Genomic DNA, 26,058 nt, shown 5'->3' on the forward strand with positions numbered 1-26,058 from the left:
GCAGTATACTTTCTCACAAACCAATGGCTTCCTGAGAAAGATCAAGGTCCTTCAGTTTATTGAGCTAATGTTAACCTGACATGTGTTCACTCTGACACTTTATCTTCTGGGGGGATGTCCGTTTCCACATTAAAATGAAAAGCAGACTCCTAAGGAGGGGGTCAACATCCTAGGTCAAGTCTTAATCACAATTCAGGTGAAACCTCTTTGTTATACTATTATGTGGCTCAGCATAGATTAAATAGAAGGGGCCATTTCTGGGCATTCCATCCGGGCTGCTGGGCTAAAATTTTGGTTGTAAACATATCTGTTTGTAATTGGCTTTCCTCTGATCTTGTTAATCTCATTGCTCAGATTACAGGCGGAGGTGGTCATTGTTGCCTGCAATTAACACGAACAAGTTAGTATTCATGAGGGGCCTGCGGGAAGGCTCCTGGTATGTGGTGGTAATTATTATTCTGTTTATTTTTAAGATCCTTTTCCTAATGTTGACTCTATGAATTTAGTTGTCCTAAAGCAAAGCCCTGCTAAGGTTTGACACAGCAAATGCATCTGAAGGTCAGAAGTTATTTTGAAACATCCAAACCTGAAGCTTCTTCCAATGAGAGTTTCCTGATACCAGATGGAAGCAGTACACCATTACTTCCCATCCTCGGAGGGTCCTCTGGCATTTCAAAGAAAACTCCTGACCAGCTACAATTATCTATTCAGAAAAAAGCATCCGACTCCATCAAAGAATCAAATATTTTAAATAGTGCTTTCTCTTAACTCCCATCAAAAACCACAGCTGTTGTAAGGAAATCTGGTTCTGCCCATGTGGGGCGGCACATGGCTATAATCCCAGAATTTAGAAAGCTGAGACAGGAGGAACTCAGAGTCAAGGCCAGCCTCAGCAACTTAACAAGACCGTGGGAAACTTAGCAAGACTCTGCTTCAAAAATAAAAATTTAAAAACGGCTAGGCATACAGCTCAGAGGTAGAGTGTCCCTGGGTTCAATCCCCAGCAGCAAAAGAAGAGAAAAGAAACTGGTTTTCATGAAGATGTGAAAATATTTCTACTTTCTAACTGGAACAAATGATCCTCCTCTTGAATACTATGGGATCAAACAGGTGGTAGAAATTAATTGATTGTAACAGGAGGGAACGTCTAGATGGACATCAAGGTCAACCCAAGCCCTCAGGAACATTCTGTTCTTCGGAACGCAGGCTCTTAAGAGTTAACGCTGATCGGCAGCAGATGCATATGCCAGAAGTCAGTCATTGACAGCGCCTGGCTACACTTGTGCTGCTGCTGGATAAAGGCTTATTTTTACCCACTTGCCAGAGGACAGCTTCATCATGGAACTTCAGAGCTGAGTTATTTTCAGATGCTCCATGATAAAATGCATTTCATGCCTCAAGGCTATTTTGTTAGTTGAGAGATAGATCTATTTCCCCTCACAAAACATACACAGGATAATTAAGAAAGAGGCTGGGGCAGAAATTTTAGCTCTCCAGGGATCGTAAATGTTTGCACACTTCCTGTGGCCTGCCGACTGAGTTATCTGGACAGGACGTGAACCATGCCTGGTGTCAGGGGGCCACTGAAGACAAGCTCATCTGAAGTCTTGGAATGACTCTGTTTCCATCCACTGGACCTGAGTTCCCTCCCTTAGTAGACAGTGCTAGAGATGTGACCCTCAAAAAAATTTTTTTTGATTCCTACCCCAGCCATGAATAGATTTCTGATTTTTACTGGAATGCCAGCAGATCCAGCTGACAAAACACACTTTTTAGATCCTCTTACAGTTCCAGGTGGAAATGGGAGCCACCTCTGACCAACCAGACCCCAGGGCAATCTGCTGAGCGCCTCTACAAGAGCATGCTGTCTCTCTTTAGCTAGTCCCCATCACCCTTTCCCCCTAGCCACCTGGAGGTTAAACAGATGTTTTATGACCACAAATAATCCCAGTGCCTCTTTGGAAGTGGAGGCTTTGGGGAACTATCTTCAGCAGAAAACTGAACCACTTGACCCACCCTCTCCTCTCCTCTCCTCTCCTCCCTCCCTCCCTCTATTGGAGCATCGTAATCATACATCTGATGAAGTTCGGAGACATACATGCACACAGCACTCAGTGAGATTCACCCCAACTCCCACCCTGCTCCCTCCTCCTCCCCTGAACTACACTGAGATTGGCCTTGACCACTGCATACCATGTCCATTGAAGTGTTCCCTGCACTGTGTCTCCCTCCTCTACCCTGCTTCCTCCCTGAGCCCCCTCTATCTCCTGCTTTATCTAGAGTCCCTTTTGTATCCCTTTCCCTAGCTTCCACACCTGAGGGAAAACATCTGACCTCTCACTTTCTGTGGCTGACTAATCTCACTTATGCATAATATTCTCCAGTTCCATCCATTTCCCTACAAATGGTATAATTTTGTTCGTCTCTATGGCTGAGTAGAATGCCATTATGCGTATATCTCATAATTTTGTAATGCATTTATCTGTTGATGGGTACCTAGGTTGGTTCCACATTTTGGCTATCATGAATGGTGTGCTCTAAACAGGGATATGCGTGAATGACTATGGTTGTCCGGTTTCAGTCCCTTTGGGTAGAAACCCAAGAGTGGTATAGCTGGATCATATGGTAGTTTCATCCTCATTCTTTGGAGGAATCCCCACACTGATCTCCAATGTAGGTTTTTCAAAATCTCAACAGATAGGCACCAGCTAAAAGAGGTCGTCACAAAGTGGCTGAACAGCCCTGGGGGCTTTATCCATTTGGTCAAGTTTTACTGTTAAGGAAGAAGCAGAACGGACAGTTTCTGCTACTGCTGCTCAGAGCGACACAGCTCATCCAGGACAGGCTGTCTTCTTAAGGCCGAACAGTCCACTCTGTGCAGATCACGTGTCTACAGATCCGTGCTACTGATGACTCCACTGTGGCCACTCAGAGTGATGAGACAGTCAGTGTGGCTGACCTGAAAACCTTTTTTCTTTTCCTTTTTTTTTTTTTTTTGTTGGTAAATTATCCCCAAATGCCTGTTTTCCTAGATGTTTTGAGCAGTTCCTAAGTAAGAACCTCCAGCATCCCAGCCTTGTCTTCTCATAGTGTTACTTTAAAGTCCACCATGGGATTGCAAAGGAAGAGGTGAGAAGAAACCGTCTTCTACGCTGACACAGGAGCTCTGCTGTCCCATTCCCTTCCTTTTTTCTCCCATTCAGAGGCTGAAGAGAGACTGTAATAAGTCTCTTCACACATCCGCTTAATGAGGCTTTGCCCTGAGATGCTGAGTGGGAAAGAGAGAAGGGAGGAATGATTTCAACACAGTTGAGCTTTGCCAAAACACAGGGCTAGGAGGAAACACTCAGTGTTTCCATCCCTCAAAGGCTTTCATCCCTCGGATGGAGATAATGATATTCATTTGAGGGCCATATCATGCCTTTCTGTTGCATATACAAACCAGCCTTAATGGGTATTTTTTAAAACTTCCCATGGGGAAAATAGGCCATGTGAAAATGCCAGGCTTCCCACTGTTGCTTCCTCCCAGGAAAAATGGAAAAAAAAAAAGAAGAAGAAGAAAACCAACCCAACAGCCCTCCTTAGATGGAGCCAGTGGCTGCTCTCACTGTTAAAAGCCCCTAATGCTTTTGTCTACACATTTGGCTCCAGGGCTTCTCCAAATCTACAGTCGCTTGGAGGGGTTGATGGCTGCCAGAACCATGGACCAGTCGGGAATACTCATCCAGATGATGGGAAAGAGGAAAGAAAGGGAGGAGACAAAGTTTAGCTCAGCAACCAGCTCCGACTCCTATCACCTCACAGATCATGAGAGGGGCAGTAAAGCATTGCTGTGTTTGCCAATCAATAGAACTGTTTTTCTGGCCCTAACGTTCTCCAATTGACTTAGACTATCTGAGGAAACTGTCCAGACTATAATTTTCTTTTTACCCACAGCCTTACTTTTTCAGTTAGTGAGGAAAGGATACGTGGTATTTGGGGCTAATTATGTTTAATGGGATCACCTTCATTCATATGCATTCTCCCTCCTTACCTACTTACTAGAAAAAGCCTAAAGATCCTAGAAACTAATAAAAAGAAAACTACGATGATAGATAAATGGATGGATGGATGGACATTTGTATGGATAGATGATCGGATGGATGAATGCATGGATGTTTGGATGGACAGATGGATGGGGAGAAGAGGAGGCAGGAACCTCCATTGATATCCAAGTAAATGATGGGTAGTCTCTCTAGTTGTAATTCTTATCTTTAGATATTCAGCAATTCAGGAAAGTAGAACAGAACGTGAACATGTCCCAGAGAACAAGTCAATTGAGTCCGACTCTGTCATTAAAATTCACGAGTGAGGTCTCAAATACTGGGCCTCATCATTACTTACTTCAGCTAATAATCTTTCAGAGTCCCAGAGGTTTCTCAAAACTAGCTGGTATTAAAGTTTTTTTTTTCAAGTTATGATTTTCAAAAAGCCCTAATAACAGACCCCCAAATGATCTTTTTAGATGTAAATGAAATACTTAAAGTTTATACATATGAGAAAGCAGATGGAAAGTGAAGACTGTACATGTGCTTAGAAGTGTGAATGAGGGTGAACCAACACGTGGATGGCTGAGTTTAATGGAGGTAATCTCCATGTCTCTAGGATAAGACTTTCAATAGTGCAATCAAAGAATGAAGCTGCTCCCCACTTAAAAATTCACCTGGCTCCTGCTTCCTTTGATTCTTCTCAAATAAGGCACCATGTTGGGTCAACTACATTTTCATGACACAACGTGTCTCTGGCACCAGAAGGGTCTGAAGAAATGAGCCTGCTGCCTCCTGGCCTGACGAAGTCTCACTGTTGGTTCAAAATCACACAAGTTTATCTCTCACTATAACCTAAGAAGGTCCTGTTGTCCGAGACAGTCATAACAATGCTTCATCTGCCAATGTTCTCTATGTTCATTACGAGGACCGGGCCGGTGACCAACAAACAGTCCCATGGAGTGCTGACCCAATTTCAATATGGTTTTTAAAAAGTGAGGGTACACGAGGTGCCCATCTGCAGCCACAGTCAGGAAGCTGCCTTCCTTTTCCCCCATACTTGTATCTGGGTTTCTGTAGCTGCAGGCAGATCAGCCAGTGCCAGCAGCTCCAGGTCAGTCCATGCATAATGCACCAAATAGAAGGAAGAGGCCCATTAGGGACAAACACTGGCCTGTTTTCCCTGGTTCATCATCAAATTTGCTTTCTCTTTGATTTCAATGGCCCTGTGATCCTTCCCCTTTGATATCAGTGAAGCTGGTATAAGTCAGATAACAATATGAGACATCTGGTAGCAGACAGGCGAGGGCCCTTCAGCAAAATAGAGTGAGGCTTCAAACCCAGCCAGGGAGCCCAAAGGGGAAAAGCCCTGAAACTAGATTACAAGCGTTAAGAAAACAGCCTGTATCCAGGTAGGTCAGGAGACATGAAACTGACCAGAGAGTCCATGTCTCAAAGCCAGTCCATCACCTGGCTCCACCAGACGCAGTGATGAGACAGCTCCCGGGACATCTGCCTCCTCTGATCCGGGGCTCTCTGGGTTTTTCCTTAGGAAAAGACTGAGAGTGACATGTTATAATGCATTCACGTCTCTTTCCCAGAGGCAGCATTTTATAAATTTGATCCTATGTGATTTTATAATTCTGATCCTCTGTTGATCAGATGATAAACGAAGGACTTATTTATTTCAAATCCTGGGAGTTGTTCAGCCCGGTGCCCCTCTTTCTCAAACTCTAGCTGAGCCACAAGGAAGCTGGAGTGTGGGCTCCCACCGGGCTGAGCACGGCCCACCCAGGCAGCTCTGCGGCAGCCTCTCGGCGCCCTGGAGAGCTTCTTCCGGTCCGTAGTCCTCATCCACCACTTTGTCTCTAAGCTTCCAGCTCCTCTGCTTTTTTCCTTCCAGTTGGATTCCTCTCGAATAAAGGCACATGGCACTTACCACAATGGTGGCTAATTAATTAATTACATCCTGATGGCTCAGAACAAACCTGTCTCCTGGAAGGGTAGATGGCGCCCAGTGGTTTCTGCCATCTTGGCCATGGGCTCGGATGGCCGGGGCAGATCTGCCTGCAGACCCAAGTGCTGTCGGTCTTGGCTTAATTCCCAGAGATGACTGGTCTGTCCCATCTGCCTTCGGTGCTTTGTGTCTTCAGTTCCTGGCCTGGTGCTCAGCAGACACCTGCGATGTGAACTGTATGGACACGTGGACCAGGGAATACAACTCGGTCTTCACGCCTTGCTCATTTTACACCCAGGGGACTTGCTCAAAGACACTTAGCTTTCTGGTGTCAAGGCAGAACTAGAATCCTTGTTGCTTTGCTTTTGTTTTTGGTCGTGGGGATGGAACCCAGGGGCATTCTACCTATGGGATACACCCCCTGGCCTTTTCATTTTTTTATTTTGAAACAGGATCTCGCTAAGTTGCAGAGGGTCTTCCTAAGTTGCTGAGGATGACCTCAAACCTGTGATCCTCCCATCTCAGCCTCCTAAATTCTGGGATTACAGGCGTGTGCCACCACACCTAGTTTAGAATCCAAATCTTACAGTTGGGTGTACAATGTTCTTTTTATGGTCACTATTGGTGCGGGAGTAGGGCACAAGGACCCACGGGACCACTTGAATGTGCTCCACTAATTCTCCATACTACACGGACTTCCTCCTCTTTTTAGTTTCCATTTCATTCTTCCTAAGAATTTGCCTTGGTGGGCATTCCGCGAGTACTGCAGTGATGCGCTAGGGCCCAGCCAGAGTTTCTGGTTGAGCGCTCAGGAAGAGCTGTGAATCACAAAAAGACGGGTCTATTTTACTCGCCACCTGAATTGAAGATTCAGGGTGAGGATACATATCGCCTGCCTCAAACCTCCCACAACGAAATGGCCGAGCAAGGCGTGGAGCGCCCAACACTCGAATCCAAGCAGCTGAAGGGGGCCCTGGAGCCACACCTGCTGTCCCGCTGTGCGGGGATTGTGTCTCATGGACCACAAAGGGGCAGGAAATTTATCAAAGCCTGGAGAGGCCTGCAGCCACACGCCCTGGTGGAAGGCTCTTCCCTGTGCTGTGATACCCATGGGGGTGTTTCCATGGGGTATAGAGACACCTGTGGCGGAGCTTTGCTTCACCCTCCCAGCACATCTGCAGGCCTGGAAGATCGCAGGCTACACAGAGAGGTGATCCACATGGACACGCCAGTTATTCATCTTCTCGCAGGCGCGGAGGATGCACACGTCTCTGTGTATAAACAGGGTGTTTTGAAAATCATTTGCAATACTGGTGCTCTGAAGTAGCTGCTTCTACCCAGGCGACAGGGCAATATGTATGATTCACGTGCCGGTACAGACCCTCAGTCCTAAAGCACCGAGCACTGGAGAACACAATCCCGTTACGACAGACGGTGCTGGCTGCCCACATCACATCCGCTGCCCCCCTCCTTCAGAAGAGAGCCCCTATTTTAGCTGGGTGCATGGAGACCTGAAGTGAAGGTAAATATGTCTGAGTTTCCTTGCAGCTAATTGTGGTCATGGGTCAAGTGAGTTGTGAACAGAACTGTTATGTGGAAGCTTCCTGCAGAGCTGCTTAAAGGGGAGGAAGGGGCTCTTGGCTGGGAAAGGCACTCCTCTTGTCCTTCTATGTGTCTATAGCATGCAACACAACTATGAGGGCTGGGGCTTCAGCAGCTGTTTTGGGCCAGGGGTGTCTGTGCATGGAGGTCACAGACTTAGGTGGTACAAAAGAGAGACACCTGGTTCTTCACAACTGCAAGGGTACCATAAGCACGGGCCCACCTCACCTCCTTTCTCCTTTCACAAGGGAAGAAAATACTTAGTTAGGCTTTTTTTTTTTTTTTCAGTACTGGGAATTAAACCCAGGAGTATTTTACCTCCAAGCTACACCCTCAGCCCTATTTTTTATTCTTCATTTTGAAACCGGATCTCACTGTGTTGCAGAGGACCTCACTAAGTAGCTGAGCCTAGCCACGAACCTGTGATCCTCCTGTCTCAGCCTCCCAAGTACTGGGATTACAAGTATATGCCATCATGCCTGGCTAGTTAGGCTGCTTTTATTTGGGATTTTTGTGCTGTGTATAGCTGCATGTAATTCTTAACTGATATGCCCATGAATAGCAATGTCTCTGTGGGAAACTTAAGTATCTGAAATACATCTATCCCCAGAAGCCTATCAGTAATGACAAAAATTATGGGCACACCTTCAAAGGAGCTAAAACAAGGGTGGACACACAGAGGAACTGCCATTTGTGGAACACTTGGTATTTGGTGTGGTATTTGCTCGACACCATGATGTTGTAAAGGTGACCTTGGATGACTGGCCAGCTTTTCAGATGAGGAAACCGAGGTTCGTGTAGTTAAGAACTCGTTGAGCACCTGCTGCTCACGGCTGAGGAGGAGCCACGCGTTTGGAAAAGGTTGACATAGACATGTTCACATGTAGGGGATGGTAACATTTTCAGGAACTCACCAGCAAATTTAATAAATTGCCATTATGAGAGAAATTAGAATGAAAAGAGAATAACTTGATAGAATTAAACGAGGTAATAAACACTCAAAGCAGCCGGGCGTGGTGGCGCACGCTTGTAATCCCAGGACTTGGGAGGCTGAGACAGGAGGATCCCAGGTTCTCAGCCAGCCTCAGCTACTTACTTAGTGAGGCCCTCCGCAACTTAGTGAGACCCTATTTCCAAATAAAGAATTAAAAATAGGGCTGGAGGTATAGCTCAGAAGTAGAATGCCCCCGGGTTCCATCTCCAGTACTGAAAAATAAATAAATAAATAAATAAATAATAAATAAATAAATAAAATACACACTCAAAGTGCCTAGCTCCTTGTAGGTACTTTAAAACTACCTATTTCTATATGGATTTTTAAAAAGTTCTTTCTGAAACTTATATTCACCCCCTTCCCCGGTGTTTGTAATACAGTTTACTAGATTTTTTTGTTGAGGAGGTAACATGCAATGGAAGCCTGTAATCATTTAACAAGTCGTACCTAAAAAGTGAGCTGGCTAGGTTTATGTAGTAGGTTGAATAATACTTCCCACCCCGAAATTCAGTTCCATTTAGAACCTCAGTATGTGACGCTATTTGGAAACAGGGGACGAAGACAATAAGATCATACTAGATTAGGGCGGCTTAGAACTGGTGTCCTTGCAGGAAGAGGAAATGACAGGCAGAGACACCCAGAGAGAAGCCATGTATGCAGTGCAGAGGCGGAGGCTGAAGGATGTAGCCAGGAGCCAAGGGGACCCAGCGCTGCAGGAGGCAGGAAGGATCCTTCCCCGGAGCCTGCAGAGGGCCCTGGCTCTGCCAACACCGTGATCTCAGATTTCTAGTCTCAGGACTTTGACAGAAGAAGACTTTACTGTGTTAACATACCAGCTTGTAGTCATTTGCCACGGCAGCTCTAGGAGACAGTTTTGAAATGGATTTAGAACAGCAAAGTGTCCTAACTGGTGGAAGTATCCGTAACACTGAGACCCTCTTCTGTGGATCTGAAAACGAACCACTTCTCCTATTATAGACAGCTGAGCATCTAACCTCTTAGTTTCTGTTGCGCAGGGCCACCGCCGCGCCGACCTCTGCTCAGCTCTCAAGAGCCTGTGCCCGGCGTCAGGACTCTGGCTGAGCGCTCTAATTAACAGCCATGCGCCACTTTCTCTGTGGATGACGTACTAGTGATAGAGGTGAGAAAAGTCAGCTTCTGCCTGCCAGATACACCGATAAACAGTCGCTAATTAGATCTGGGGAGAAGTTTTGGAGTTACCCCGGAAATATAAGCAATCGTGTACACAATTGTAACTTGTGTATATTTGCCTAATTCTAAGCTTAATGTTCTATTCTTTGGAAATTAACGTAATCAAGTTTAGTATACTTATGTTCAGATATCAAATAAATAAACATGACTTTATACATACTCCCTAGTTTTACAAGTCTGTGATGGAGAAACTCAATTATGATCATTTAAAAAACAGAAAAGATAATTTCCTTCAACTGCAAGGGGAAAAAAAAAAAGGTTTTCTTCCTCTAGAAAGACTTACAATACCACAAATGAGATACTTATCTCTTGAGTTTCCATACAACTTAGATAACAAGAAAAAAATCTCCAATGAAATCCTAAGATATTTTCCATTGCACACATAAATTCTGAATTTACATAACACGAGAGATTCACAAACATCATAATGTTCTCAACATAAACTAGTTATCTCCACGAACTCATTCCTTCCTCGGCAGGCCTAGCACTGATCCTAACAGACTATAAACAGATTCTATATGTGTGGTACATTTATGTTTTCAATGTCAGATTTCTGCCACTTAACAGCCTGAACCCTAATATTACATTACATGGTGCCAAGTCAATCAAACTATTAACAGTGTCCCTTGGATACTTAAAGTACTTGCTATTTTCCATTCATTTTTTTCTCACTCACACATCTTTAAAATAAACTTACAAATCAGTACTAAGATATATGGCCCCAAATGTGAAGCAGACCCATGACTTGAATGAACATTCTCTGATGAAAATTTACAGTGATTGTAAATGCATGAGAAGATGCCCAACATTATTGGCCAACAGCAAAATACCAGTCATGACCATGGTGAGACACCACTTCACCCCCACCAGGATGGCTAGAATCAAGTGGATCCAGAAAAACAAGTATTGATGAGGAGGTGGAGAAAGTGGAACCCTCATCCATTGCGGGCAGGAGTGTAAAACAGTGCAGACACTTGAGAAACCTACTTGAGGGTTCCTCAAAATGCTAAGCAGACAGTTGCCATGTAACCCAGCAATTCTGCTCCTAGGTATGTATATGCTCAAGGAAACTGAAACCAGTTTCACATAGAACCATCGGTAATGTTCATAGCACCGTGACTCCCAAAATCCACAAAGTGGATATAATGGAAATGTCTATTTCTTGATGAGTGGGTAAACACAATGTGGTATATCTATTAAATGAAGTACTATTTGGCCATTAAAAGAACAAAGCACCATTGCAAGCTCTAACACAGAGAACCTTGAAAACACAATACACGAATGAAGTCCACTCTTCTGTACTGTTCCACTTACAGTTCGTGTCCAGAAGAGAGAGATTCACAGGGACAGAGAGTAGGTTAGTGGCCAAGGGTCAGGAGAATGGAGAAATGAGGAACAATTGCTAATGAGTGTGGATTTTCTTTAGGGGTGATGAAGATATCGTAAAAGTAGATTATGGCAGCCGAGTATGGTGGCACACACCTGGAACCCCAGCACTTGGGAGGCTGAGACAGGAGAATCGCAGGTTGGAGTTGAAGTGAATCACGGGACACATGGCTGGAGTCTGCTGGATGAGGCGCCCCTCTGTATTTTGCTGACTATAATTGTAGTTTTGAGAGCATAGTAGGAGAAGCCATTTTATTGGTTTATTTTCTTTACTATATAAATTCTCATTTTCATTGATAATTTCAAAACAATTACGGTAGCTTTCACGATGATCCCTTCTGTCTCCGTTGCAAGGTATTTATTTCTGTTCTCTCCCTCTTTCTTCCCTCCTCCCATGGACTCTTGGGATATTTGTCAAATCACACAGTCAAGTAGATACATTTTTAACTGGAGTTGGCTGGTTGCCTGGCCAGATCAATAAGATGTACTTACATGCCACGCGACTCCACCACACATCTTGTTAAAGAGCTTTAGGAGTTAAACCAGATTGACCAATAATTGGCAAAAAGCAAAGTCACAGTCCTGCCCTTTGACCTGTCTGGGATGTGGCTGGTCTCATTCCTTCCAGCTCTGGCTTCCGCTATTCATTCCATACTGCTTAATGCAGACACACACCTGTTTTTTTCAGCATCTTTACCTAGCTATTCTCTCATTCATTCATTTTTTTATTGTTTTTTTTGGGGGGTGGTACTGGGGTTCCTGGAAGCCCTTTTACCTCTGGGCTACACTCCCAGACCTATTTTATATTTTATTTGGAAACAGGGTCTCTTAAGCCAGCACGGCTGGCTCCGAACCAATGTGATCCTCCTGTCTCTGCCTCCCAAGCGCGGGGATCACAAGTGTGCGCTGTCATGCCCAGCGTCATTTTTTTTTATGGTTGAAGTCACCTGCTAACACGTGTCAAGAGCAGAGGCGCCATATTCCATGTCTGAAAAGCCAATGACTATCTTGCAGTCCAACAGAATAATTTTGAATGCGTCTTAGAAAAATTGGTGAAGAAACATCTCATAGAATTCCCGTGTTAAGCCGGGTGTGGTGGCGCACGCTTGTAATCCCCGTGCTTGGGAGGCGGAGACAGGAGGATCACGCAGGCTCGAAGCCAGCCTCGCTAGCTTAAGAGACCCTGTTTCCAAATAAAAATGTATAAAAATGGGTCTGGGAGTGTAGCCGGAAGGTAGAAGGGTTTCCAGGAACCCCAATACCACACACACAAAAAAGGATTCCCGTGTTAAAAAAAAAAAAAAGTGTGGGAGTCACACAAATCAGATTTCTTCACACCTTTTTGAATTCTAAGAAGATCAGCCAAAGGATTAGTCCAGGTTGTATGCAGTAGAGAGCTCAGGCCTCGGAGGTGGAAACAGGTGTTCTGAATCCTGCAAATGGGTTGGGTGGGACCTGCATCCTCGGGTCCTGCCTGCTAGGGGAGAGAAGCGAAGTGTGCACCCTAAGCACAACTGATTGTCAAGGTCACCTGGGAAGCTTTTATTTTCTTAAAAAAATAAAAACAACCAAAACATTTACCTTTTCATTTTGGAAAATTTCCACCACATGCAAAGAGCAGTGACAAGGATGAGTCCCTACAAACCTGTGACCAGCTACAACGACCATCAACTCTTGGTCTGTTTCTTTCCCAGAAAGAAGGGCTCCATGCTCTCCCCTCTTTCTCTCTAGCCCTAAAAAAGGAGTTTTCTAAGGACGCAGATCCCTGGGCTATCCTGTGGGCCTCCGATCTGGTAGGTTCTTTTTCCTTCAAAAGTTTGGTCACTGAGCTGGAGAACCCCTGAATTTCTCTTCAGCGACAAATTTCCACGAGCACAGGCTATAACACAGGAACAGATGTCCAAGTCAAAGGAATATAAAAAACAACATATTTTATGGTCAGTTTATGTAACTTATTGTGCATTCAGCCATTGATGGAGAAAATGCTATTATTGTTAAGATGTAAGTATGGACCCAGACTCCCCAAAAAGAACAAGTGTTGTTTGATGTAGGTTCTGGAGAAATCCCCCGTTTGCCAGAATTTAGAATGGCAAAAACGCTAATTGCTGTAAGTGCTTGTGTGAGACCAGAGTGAAGTCCCCCAGCCCCACCAACAAGGTGGTGATTTCCTAGGTGGGGAATGCTGCCCGACATCCAGGCTTCAAAAGCCAGCGAACTGATGTGCTTCGATGCATTCTAAAATCAACTGATTGAAACCACTGCCAACCTGGGAATGCAATCATCAGTCCCATGGCAACCCTGATGTACACTGCCTGCTCAGAAGCTTCTGATGCAGTGGACATTGTCTTTGGCAGTTTTAAAGAATTCCCACTACATATCTGAGCTTTCAAATTAATCCAGCCCTCCGACAATGTCTTAGAAGAAACCATCCCGTTCTTACAGGCGATTGAGTTAAGAGACGCAATTGTTCCACTTCCCAGCTACGGCACAGACTGCCTTTTATCCTCTTTTGCCCGGAGACCATAAAACTCTAAAGTCCCCCAAATGGAAGTGTCTTGGGGGGATATTGCAGCTAGCCAAACAGATAATGAATCTTCTCGTTTTAGAATCTCACTTTTATCTGGAGAGTATGTGTTATAAAAAATGATGATGTCAACTGAATTAAATATAAATCCAGGGATAAGACCTGGCTGATCCTGTGGGCATCCCAAACCACCCCTGTATTTCAGAGCCAGGCTTCATGTGAGCAGCTAACAGCACGTGGGGTGTAACAAATAGCAGAGAAAACACTGAGCACACCTGCTTAAAAGTCCTCTGAGCTAGCCGGGCGGGGCGGCGCACGCGTGTAATCCCAGCACTTGGGAGGCTGAGACCAGAGGATCGCGGTTCACAGACAGCCTCAGCTACTTAGGGAGGCCCTCCGCAACTCAGTGAGACTCTGTTTAAAAGAAAAAAAGACTAAAAGATAGGCCGCGGGGTGTAGATTGGAGGTACAATGCCCCTGGGTTCCATCCCCAGGACTGCAAAGAAGAAAAAAAAAAAAAGTCCTCTGAGCTGACTAATGAATCCGATGTTGCTACAAGAAGAATTAACTTTTCTACCTTGATGTTTGCTCCTTGGGATCAGAATCAGGACATACAGGAGAGAGTGATATGGTGTGTTTTGTGAACTGGACCTCAACAATAACTCTTTCCAAAAAATTAAATCAAGTGTGCTTAAATATGCAAGACACAGATTTTTATTTTTATGTTTTATGACCTATGTTTTGATATGAAGAGATTAGGCCTCTTTCCTCCCCAAAGGATAAGCTTTTAAAAGGTAATTCATAGCTTACTTGCAACGAGTTTGCACTTAGCTGATTATTATATATCTGTTTTTTTTTTCCCCCCACAAACCTATGCTAATCAGAAAACCAGGAGAGTCATTTAACCCTGGCGTGGGTTGGCAAAAGAATCAAGCCGTGGTTTCGTAAGTACATTTTGCTCATTAAGATAATAACTGCTTAATTCATACTTTAATTTGAAAGCTAGTCAAGGAAGCCTGCCTCTTCTTATTGATTGAAATCATCTACATAAAATTAATAAATACTCTAGGGGACATAACTTAAATAGAAAGTCTATTTATAAAAAATATCTGAATGCTTCAAAGTAAGTACATTAGAAAATAAGAAAATGAAGAAAAAATATTCTCCCAGAATCCCACCACAACTCAGTCACCTGATCATTGAAATATAACTCCTTTTGATGATCATAAATATGCCTGTATTTGTATAAAAAACAGGCATATTTGTATTATGGAATAAATACAACTTTAAAAATCCTAACTTTTTTAGTTGACAGATGAATTTTGTTTTATTGCCATGACTTTGGAATTTTTTAAATGAATGCATTAAAAAGTGTATATATATATATATTTTATTCTTTTCTTAGGAGGAATTAAAAAATAAGAATAGCCACAAACATTTTAGACATTTTTCTCTATATTGCCACACTGATTTCCAAGAATGGTACTGATATACAATGCAGAAAAATACTGCTTTGATACACCATCTCCACTAGCAATTGAGATTATTTATTTTAAAAAAACCTGCTAATACATGAGAAATGATGCTTCATTTTTCTAATTTGTTCTATCTTTGCTAGAGTGCCAGAATATTTCTTGTTAGTTACTTATATTTCTTGAGGATCCTCTTTTGAATTCTTTTGCTAATTGACTGTCATTGTTAGATATAAACTGTCCCCTAAAGCGCTCACTTATTAATGTTGGAGCTCATGTAATTGAGTCATGAGGTCTGTAATCCCAGCAGTGGATGAATCCACAGTCATGGATTTACCTGGGTGGTACCCATAGGCTGGTAGGGCGTAGCTGGAGGGGGTGGTCCCTGCAGGTGCAATCGTGGGGGTTATATACGGTCCCCCCTCATCCTGCTCGCTCTCACTTGCTCTGACCTCTCTGAAAACCTCCATGATGTGAGGACCACAACACAGGAGCTCCTCCTCCCACCGCCATGCCCTGAGATCTGTAGTCCCCAGCCTCACGTGGACTGAACCGGAATCTGAGAAAATAAATCTTCTTTGCTGTAAGTTGGTGGTCAGGTCTTTAGGTTTTGGCTGTGAGAATCCTGATTGGAACATTTATCTACTGGGGCCCTTTATTTTTATGAGCTCTGTTGGGTATGTGGGGTCAAAGAAAGCAGGCCCGACAGCAAAGAACAGGCTTTATTCAGGAATAAAGACTGGAAGGAGGCAACTGTCTGGTGGGTAGGGTCCACGGGAGTCAGAAGCCCACCTCCTTCCAGGCTTTCTATGGGGCTTTTTTAAGGGGCTTTTTATGGGGCAAGGAGAAGGGGGATAAGAATAGTCTCATAAGCCACTGGTTGGCGTGCTGGTGGACAGGTCTCAGGGCAGGGTAATGGTCAAGGGGTGTTTTCTTTCTTTGTTCCTTCTTTCTAGGTCCTCTTCTAGCAAGACCTCATGGCCAGACCTCACAGTGCCCACAAGCTCTGTACTGAATTTCTTTAATGTTCTGGGTTTTCTTTGGTTCACTTTTTATCATATTTATCTCTTTTAGTTCTCTGAAGTTTGTTTTCATGCATGCTCCAAAATCAGTGCCTATAATTCGCTATTCTCCCAAATTACTGATGAGTTGATTCTAAATATTATTTATTGAGTAACATTTCACCTCCAATGCGTAAGTAGCTGCTTAAATTTAAAGAACAACAAATAAATTCAGTAGCATTTTCTTTTCCCTTCTTTTCTCAACTAAGGTAACTAAGTGTTTGAAAAAAACTTGAGGTGGCACAGAAAGAAGAAATCAGGACCTCATCACTACTAATTTATCTCAAATGATGACTTCACTCGCACGTGTGTGTGTGTGTGCAGCTGAATCTGTGTGTGTATTAGAGGGAAAGACATATTTTGAGAAGCAACAAGAGCTGAACAAGAGCTCCTATTGGCCACTGGAGCATTCGTCAAGGGCGTGGGTCAGGCTACTGAAATTAAAGGACAAGGGTCGTGAGATGAAGAAACACGGACATCATTTTAGTATCTTTATCATGTCAATTCACATTGGCCACTTATCTGTATTAAACATTTAGTTCAATATCTTCAATATTTTGTTGTTCCCTCTTGCCTTAATCTCTTTCACTGTGGATAACTAGATCCTTCTAATATTTGCTGACTCAACAAATATTTTTCGTGTTATATTATGGGCCAGGTACAGGTATAAATGCCAATGAGTTGCTGGGAAATAATCTCCCAGGATCCCAGCTCTCCCTGGACTTTGATTCCGATGGTGTCCCTGCCCCCCCATCCCTAATGCCTCAAAACACAGTGCTTTGTGGGTTTCTTTCAGGTGCTGGGGATTAAACCCAGAGGCATTCTACCTCTGAGCTAACACTCCCAGCCCTACTTTCTTCTCTATTTTGATACAGGATCTTACTAAGTTGCAGAGAGCCTCACTAAGTTGCTGAGGCTGGCCTTGCATCTAGGATCCTCCTGTCTCAGCCTCCCAAATCCTAGGATTACAGGTGTGCACTGCCATGCCCAGCTGCTGGGTGTCTTGAAACAGCCCACACAAAAGGCCATCTGAGGGTCTCTGTCAGATCCTTTGAAAATATGAAGATGCATGAACAAGGAACCTAAAGAAGTAAGGTGGTCATGGACTTGAGCTTTCCCCTGAGTGTATGATAAGGAAGTAAATTCACAAATCACATCTTTCTTCAGAAAAGCAACCAGGCAGACCCTCATGCAGCACCTGATTCCCATCTGGCAAGGGGACAGGGGACAACCTTGGCCACTGCAAGCACCCCACTGGCCACTGTTTCCTATTTCTAGATCAAAAGGACACATGGGAAACAAAACAACTGGGCGTGGCCTTCAAAAATCAAGTTTTGTTTTAGAAACTCCCAGGGTATCTGTACATGTGAGATTTATATAAGAATCTATGAAATGCTTTACTAAGCCCAGAATCCTCCCTGTCTACTGCCTCCCTGTCTACGAGGACACTTTCTTTTTGTTATAGATGGCACCAAAGCTTTCCTGGAGCAGGTTTTTGTCTGGGACTATCATCTGTTCTATTCTTCTTTTAGCAAACTCTAGGAAATCCCATTTCCAGAGGTGGCTCATAACTGCAAAGTTCTGTTCTCATGGATACCTCCCAGGAGAGGCAGGGATGGAGAGGAAGCCTTCAGCAAGAGAAGGAGGAGGGAAAGAGTCCAAGTACCCCTTCCTGGGGTGGATGGGTAGATCAACCGTGGAAAGGAAGACTATGCTGCCACGTGGGTGGACCTTGAAGACAGTATGCAAATGAAATAGCTACATACAACAGCAAAAATGCTGTGTGATTCTACTTGCATGAACAGTCAGACAGACTTCTCTATAGAGTAGTCAAACTCAGAAATTGGAATGGTAGTGATCGGGGGCTGGGAAGAGAGGGAGATGAGGACTTGAAGTTTAACAGGTGGGGAGTTTTGCTTGGGAAGATGAAAACGTTCTGGAGATGGGCGGTGGAGAGTGGGGCAAAACACTGTAGATGCACTTGGTGCCACAGAACTGAGCGTTTCTTGCCCAACATGATAAATGATATAATATGTATATTTTTATAACATAAAAAATGAGAAGGGATTGCCTGGATCTTCACCTCTCTCTCAGTGTACTAGAGCCCATGGTGGAAGCTCTTGTAGTGTTCATCTCATTATTAAAGGTTTTTGGAGTGCTCCATTTAAACAAACAGGTGTGTTTGTAAACAAAAGGCTCCAGCTCACACATTCTTTTCAACCACCAAGAGAAACAGAAACGAGATGATTAAGGCTATCCTTCCTTGTCTTAAATATGAAAGAACTGGCATGAGGCCTTTGGGACAATCATGCTCTCTTGTACCTTTAGGAGGAAGATGCCTTCAGGAAAGGGTTGGAGGAATTCCAGGGGAGCACAGCAGGGAGGTCCACAAAGCACCAGCCCCAGGTTTCCACTTATCCCACCAGAGAAAACACCTACTGCCGAGTCTCTAGGTAGAAAGATGGTAGCATCGGAGCCAGTGCCACCAAGGCCACCCATCTGCTGTGTCTTCTTCACATCTGTCGAGCCCTGATTCTTATTTTATAACAGCTAAACTATAATGTCTCTGGTGATCATGATAATTTTAAAAGGAATTGTTGCAAAATGTCTTCAATTTCCTTCAAAGGTCATGAACATCCGTCCGGTGGAAGTGAAAGCCCTTCTTTTCCGTCACACACCTAGGAAAACACTGAGCACCCCAGGAAGGATGGGGATGTGTGGGGGCCGCTTCCTGTTACTGGGAGTAGAGCAGAGTGAGGCTCTGAAAGGCAGCATAGCCAAAGCAGGAGGGCAGAGCCCTAACACACCTCGTTGAACCTCATGCAAGCAAATTACAGTTCTGACTTTCCCTGCCCTGTTCTTACTTGCTTTTTCTCCCCTTTATCTTGCTTTCATTGGGCTCAGAGGAACCATAATAAACAGCAAAGGTACAAAGTGGAAAATATGCAAGAAGGTGCCCATCGAGAACTACAATAACACTTATCAAGCCCTGGGAGATGAATGATGGGCATTGTTCCTGCCAACTAATTATGGAGGCCAAGAAAGCGAGCGCGTGCAGAGCGTCGGTGCCGACGTGTGAGCTGGCTTGCTCATGTGTAGCTGTGCCAGCTGGGTCACCCAGGAACATGGGCACAACCAGAGGCAATCCACAGGCCATCTCCACAGGGTAAACCAGCTTCCTTTCTGGCACTTCTGATTTTCCAGCTGTAAAATATGAACTCTGCCTTTCCACAGTGATGCTGAAAGTGTTTGCAGTCAACATGGTATGAGGTCCGGGGGAAATGGGTTTAACCTCCTCTTTAATACGTGTTTGCTAGAGAGCAAGGGCTCTGCTCTCACATCATGTGCGCTGGAAAACAGAAGGTGAGCCAGCAAGGGATTCAAAGACAAAAGCAGGGTCCCCAAGGACACACCCTCGGGGACCCACCTTCTCGAGCCGCGCTCAACCTGCCTAGGTTACTGCCTGATAAATCCATCCACAGATGAAATCACAACCCTCGTGACTTAATCACATCAATTCAAAACATTAATATGTGAGCTCTTAAGGGGACATTCTATCTCTAACCACAATACCTGGTATCCGTGAAGGTGCATTTATTTGGAAATAGGGTCTTTGTAGATGTTGAGGGTCTTAGAATGAGATCATCTAAAATTTAGAGTGGGCCCTAAATCCAATGGCTAGTGACCTTATAAGAGAAAGGAGAGGGACACCTGAGACACAGAGAAGAAGCCTGGTGAAGACAGAGGCAGACATCTAATGCTTCTACAAAGCAAAGCCATCATCACCGAAGATGGCCGGCCACCAGATGAAGCTAAGAGAGAGCCATGGAACAAAAATAACCAGCGCTACCAATGCCTTGATTTTGGACTTTGGGCTTCGGGAACTGTGAACAATAGAATACCTTTCTATTGTTTTCAGCTACTGAATGGTGGTACTTTTGTTACGGCAGCCTGAGGAAACGACACAGATATTAATCCCTTCAATGAGAGTATTTATAGCAGTTTCTATTTTGGTGCTTAATTGAGGAGGGTGATCACTGAGTCACTTGCAGTTCAATCTCTGCGGTTGCGTAGCACCGTGTACGGTGTCCCAGGCTCTCCCATGAAGAGGAGAGAGTTTTATTATTTTCCCCAGGATCTGGGTACATGTTTCTTTGGATTTTGAAGACAACTGTAGATGTGCCACTGGGAATATACACACGTTGTACGTGAACACGGAGCTGCTGTGATTTCCCAGACTGTGGAACACGCTAAGCTGCATCTCTTTCCTGGAGTGCCTTGGTTTGCTTAAAGTTGCTCAGACCGCCACTGTGCAGCAATAAAGAGATACTAGAAAATGTTCCCCCAACTAAAAATAAGCTAGCCATCTGCAGGAGTAATCTATGGCTTTGTTCATTCTGCTGAGCACGAGGGGCTGAGGGCTGGTAAATATAAGTTGGAAAATTCGCACAATCATTAGACGGCTCCGGCCTCAGAGCACGGGCCGGGATGTATTGTCATTGCCGACACCTGGTGACAGGACCAGGTTGGGGAGCTCAAGGTCATCTCCAAACTGGGTCCTTGGCAATCCCCATGGTGTCACGGGAAAGTCATAGCTGGGGAAAAGGGACTGGTGAGCTTCTGCTGCACCTGACCTTGGGAAGGTCACTGGCTTGGGGTCAACGTCCTCTCGCACCAGTTACACCTGCCTAACTGCCTGCCCTCCAGAGTATAGGGAGTGCCTGGTCAGTGGGCTAAAAGTCGAAATAGTTCAAGAAGCAGGGCTTTCTGCTTCCCTTTCAGGAGAGACAAATGATGTGGATGAAAACCACGTTCAAGTCTATGCGGAAGAACCTGCTGTGTATCCGCGGTAGCCATTCCCTTCTGTTAGGGGTGGGAACCCCTCCTCACTCTGGCCTCAAGTTTCAACTGAACGCCTGGCTGCTAGCAAGAAACATGTGCCAGTCTTCCTGCAGTTAGATGGAGCTGCACCACTGGGTTCGGGCCAGCAGACCCTTCTTTGCCTTGACCTTAAAATGCAGAGCTTTGGGGTCCCATCCTCCCTCCCCACTTCCATGCAGACAGAAGCACCCCACTGCAACCATGCAAGCAAAGAGAATACTCCAGAAAGTAACAGAGCAGCAAGACAGAAGCAGCTCGGGTCCCTGAGCAACTGGATGCCACAGAACTGCTGGGTCAGGGAGGGCTGCTCTGTAAGAGGGACAACCTTCTCCCTTGACTCAGAGACTACCATTTGATATTTCTTAAGTGTAGTCACTGAGCCTTTTCCCTGACTAAACCTCAGAGTCAGACATTCAAACAGTAAATTGATGCCTCTTCACTTAATGAATGGAAGTGATGCTCTTTGGTCACGAACGGTTTAGAAAACACATCACACAACACAACTGTATCTGACGCAAATTACATCCACGCCACACACAGATCGAAACTCGTCTTAGTCACTTGGCCGAATCTTCAGGAGAATCGTTCAGCTGCAGTCTTGCCAAAGCACAACCTACGGTGCGACTCTGAGCAGGGCATTTTATCTGCTTTTGTTCATGTGGATAAAATCTGTGAGTCCTCAGGTGCATGAAAGAAAAATAAGAATGAAGGAGGAAGTTTTTTATAAAATTAATTTACATAGTCTTTGGAAATGTACTGAGCTGTATCTGTTCATCCTTCTTTCTTTTTTTTTTTTCCTTTTGAGGACAGAGAGTATTCAAATGAATACTCTTTCTTTGTTAAAATTTTTATTAAATTCTTTTATAAGATGGCGATCTAAAGCTGGGCATGGTGGTGCACACTTGTAATCCCAGCATTCGGTAGGCTGAGACCAAAGGATCGCAGTTCGCAGACAGCCTCGGCTACTTAGCGAGGCCCTTCGCAACTCAGTGAGACCCTGTTTCAAAAAAATAAAAAGATGGCCGGGTGTGGTGGCACACACTTGTAATCCCCGCGCTTGGGAGGCGGAGACAGGAGGATTGGGTAGGTTCGAAGCCAGCTGTGCTGGCTTAAGAGACCCTGTTTCCAAAAATAAAAAAAGTATAAAATAGGTCTGGGAGTATAGCCTGGAGGTAAAAGGGCTTCCAGGAGCCCCAGTACCACCACAATAATAATAATAACAATAACAATAATAATAATAATAATAATAATAATAATAATAAAATAAAAAGACTAAAAGTAGGGCTGGGGATGTAGGTCGGAGGTAGAATGCCCCTGGGTTCCATCCCCAGTACTGCAAAATAAATAAATAAATAAATAAATAAATAAATACATACATACATACATACATACATACATACATACATAGTGGTTTAGCTGATGGTAAATTTTAATGATGTCCTCAGTCATAAAAAATAAAATTTTAAACACTTTGAGTGCCAGGGGTATAGCCCAGTGGTAGAATATGTGTTTAGCATGTAGCAAGGCCCTGAGTTCTAGCATTATATAAAAAAATACCTACCTTAATGCTCATCCCAGCCATTAAAATATGGTGAAATCCCCAATACAGGACTAGACATCTTCAGACAAAACAACTTCTGCAACTCTACAGCAGGACTCCTGTCAGTGTGGTCATGTTGAGGTTTATACACAAGGACTCCGTCCCTAGGAGAGACTGCCATGACTTGGCACTAGGGTAATGTGGAATGAAGCTCTGGACACAGCTCCCAGGCCAGCTTCATGAGGTTGTCAGTACCAACAGAGCGAATAGTCACCTTCTATCTATTGCTACAAACCAGCTCTTCCTCCCAACGTTGCTGAGAAGCAGCAGATCCTCCTAGCTTAGCATTAAGCCTCCAAATGGGGCACTTTTACTAGGAAGGACCTATTTAGGAAGTACAGTATGATGAACTGAAACTCCCTCTATCTTCAAGTAAAAACTTTATTTATTTATTTATTTATTTATTTATTTATTTATTTATTTATTTATTTACTTGGTGGTGGTACTGGGGGTGGAACCCATGGACTTTTCTACCTCCAAGCTATAGTCCCAGACCTATTTTATATTTTATTTGGAAACAGGGTCTCACTAAGTTGCTGAGAGCCTCACTAAGCTGCTGAGGCTGGCTTCGAACCTATGCGATCCTCCTGTCTCAGCCTCCCAAGGGCTGGGATTACAAGTGTACACCACCATGTCCCGGAAGAACTTAATTTTATAATGATTTAAATGGCTAAGGACATAATTTTTTTCTTCTGTTTTCTTGAAAAGAATAACAGGCTGAAACAACAATGACAATAGTAACAACTAATAGCAACAACATTAAAGACTTGCAATATCAGATCCCAGAAGGAGCACTTTATATGCTGTATTTCATCATCACAACGACTTCGTGACCAGATGTCACAAAGATTCTATGACAAGATGTCTATGGCAGATGTCATCGATGCTGAAGGGGCGTGGCTTGGTCAGCATTCTCACCACTATAATACAAATGACTGACCACACAACTTAGAGGAGATTTATTGGCTCACATTTTCTTGGAGATTCTGGGTTCGGTCCATGTGAAGCCAGGGTCTGAAGCTCGAGCATGGTGGTGGGAAGCGGACAGAGGGAGAGTGAAGGTTTTGATCTCACATCTTGGAGGCCAAATGCAGAGAGCAAGCAAGGGAAGGAGAGAAACATATACGGTCCCCAAGGTCACAGCTCCAGGGATCCCTCCTTAGCACCCAAGCCTGCTTCCAACATGGCTGCCTTGTTTCCATGAGGGTTAGGGAGACATTTTAAATTCAAACCATTATAGGAGAGTACAGGATGGTAAAGTCACTGTCTGAGGGTTCAGAGCTGGTAAATGGTGGAGCTGGGATTTGAACCTGTGCCTGGTGAGAGCAGAGCCCGTGTTCCCCTGCCCACTGTGTCTGCTGAGGATGCTGCTAAGTTCTGGTGGTGGGCTCTTGTGGCCTCCCCCACTCCTGCTCAGTGTGGGGAGGCCACATCCCTTTTTAATGTACTCAGAGAGCTGTTACTCACCTGCTGCCCTTGTGGGTGCCTCAAGGACAACATGCATGAGCTGTTTCTACATCACAGAGCCTGACAGTCAGCAAACCACTTTCCCATCCATTATACTACCGGTACCTTGAGTCTGTGAGGCAGATAAGGCTGGTGGCAAATTAACCCTGACTGACAGTGGGAACTGAGGTTACCCGACTCCTCTCCAGTGCAGGTCAGACTTCCAGTTGAGGTACACATGTGATATGATGCAGACAGAAGGCTGATGTGTGAGGAGGGGAGCTGTGGGCATCACCGCGGGAGAATTTCTGAATGTTGTGGCCCTCCTCCCCAAACTGGAGACCAACCTCCTTTCTTCTGTGACAGCCTCCTCATGTCTTGTGTTTCCTGTTTTCCTGCTCAGCTACTTCTATACAGCCCCCAGACCATGAGCTCCTGAGACCAGGGACTGAGATCCCCTTAATGACTTCTATATCAAGTCACAAAAAATTCCTGACATAGTACCGATGCTCAGCAAATATCCTCTGAGTGAGAGCACCCCACACAACTACCCCAACCTCATCAACTAAACCATTGAGGGGCATAAACCAAGTCTGAGGAATGAGCATGGCTTTGATCCTGCGGTTTCAGATTATGGATTTTTTATAGGAAATTGAAGACATATACAAACATCTATGGACAGGAATGTTCCCTTCAAGTCAGCTTCTCGCAAAATAATAATAATAATAATAATAATAATAATAATATAATTAATAATAATAAAAATAAAAATAAACATACCCAGTGCTAGGGGATCTTTTAAAAAGTTCAAGATACAAAGGAACACCATGAATCAAGGTCAGCTCTGTAAAGATGTTCCATTAATCTAGAAAGAGTCTGGAGGTGTTTGTTAAGTGAAACATGTACAATCTAAAGTGGTATTTTAGGATTACTTTTATTATTATGTGGTAATCATATAGTGGCATATATATTGGAAAAAGCTTAGCAGAATATATGCCAGGGTATTAACAGTAATTTTCTCTTGGTGAGTAGAGTTATGCATTGAGAGAGGAGGTGCAGCAAAAAGGATTGTTCCTCTACTAAGAAAAACTTGTCTCCAGCCAGGCATGGTGGTGAACTTTGTAATCCCAGTACTTGGGAGGCTGAGACAAGAGGATCGCAGGTTCGCAGTCAGCCTCAGCAACACAGAGACTCTCAGCAACCTAGAAAGACCCTGTTTTAAAACAAAAATAAAAAGGGCTGGGGGTGTAGCTTGGAGGTATAATGTCCCTGGGTTCAATCCCCAATAACACACACACATGAGAGAGAGAGAGAGAGAGAGAGAGAGAGAGAGAGAGAGAGAGAGAGAGAGAGAGAGAGAGGGAGAGAGAGAGAAAGATAGAGAAAGAAAGGGAGGGAAGATGGGAAGGAGGGAGGGAGAACATTTCTCTACTTGAGAAGGGTGGGGACTAATCAACCATATGCTGGGTGTTGAGAAACTAGTCCAAGTCTTAATTTGGATTGTAAGAACTTATGACACTATGAACTGGAACTGGCCAGGCCCTGTGTCTACCTGTGGCTTTGCTAATGGCTCCAGTGCCAATGCTCCAACGACCTAAGTGGACATGAGAACCACCAAGAACCAAGGCAGGTCCCTACAGGTGACACTTAAAGGGGCAAAACAGGCCGGACGTGGTGGCACACACTTGTAATCCCCGCGCTTGGGAGGCAGAGACAGGAGGATGGCGCAGGTTCGAAGCCAGCCGCGCGCGCTGGCTTAGGAGACCCTGTTTCCAAATAAAAATGTAAAAATAGGTCTGGGAGTGTAGCCCGGAGGTAGAAGGGCTTCCAGGAACCCCAGTACCACCAAAAAAAATAAAATAAAATAAAATAAAATAAAAAATAAAAAGAGGCAAAAC

General features: G+C 44.4%; 1 protein-coding gene across 1 annotated transcript in view; it reads right to left on the reverse strand.

The window, feature by feature from the left end:
• PRKCA (protein kinase C alpha) overlaps positions 1 to 26,058 on the reverse strand; it is a gene marked incomplete at both ends in the record, with an annotated part of 433,234 nt that overhangs the window by 140,577 nt on the left and 266,599 nt on the right. The window lies entirely within an intron of this gene.

Source organism: Muscardinus avellanarius (genome assembly GCF_963383645.1).
Source record: "Muscardinus avellanarius genome assembly, chromosome: 16".
NCBI classification, from domain to species: Eukaryota; Metazoa; Chordata; class Mammalia; order Rodentia; family Gliridae; genus Muscardinus; species Muscardinus avellanarius.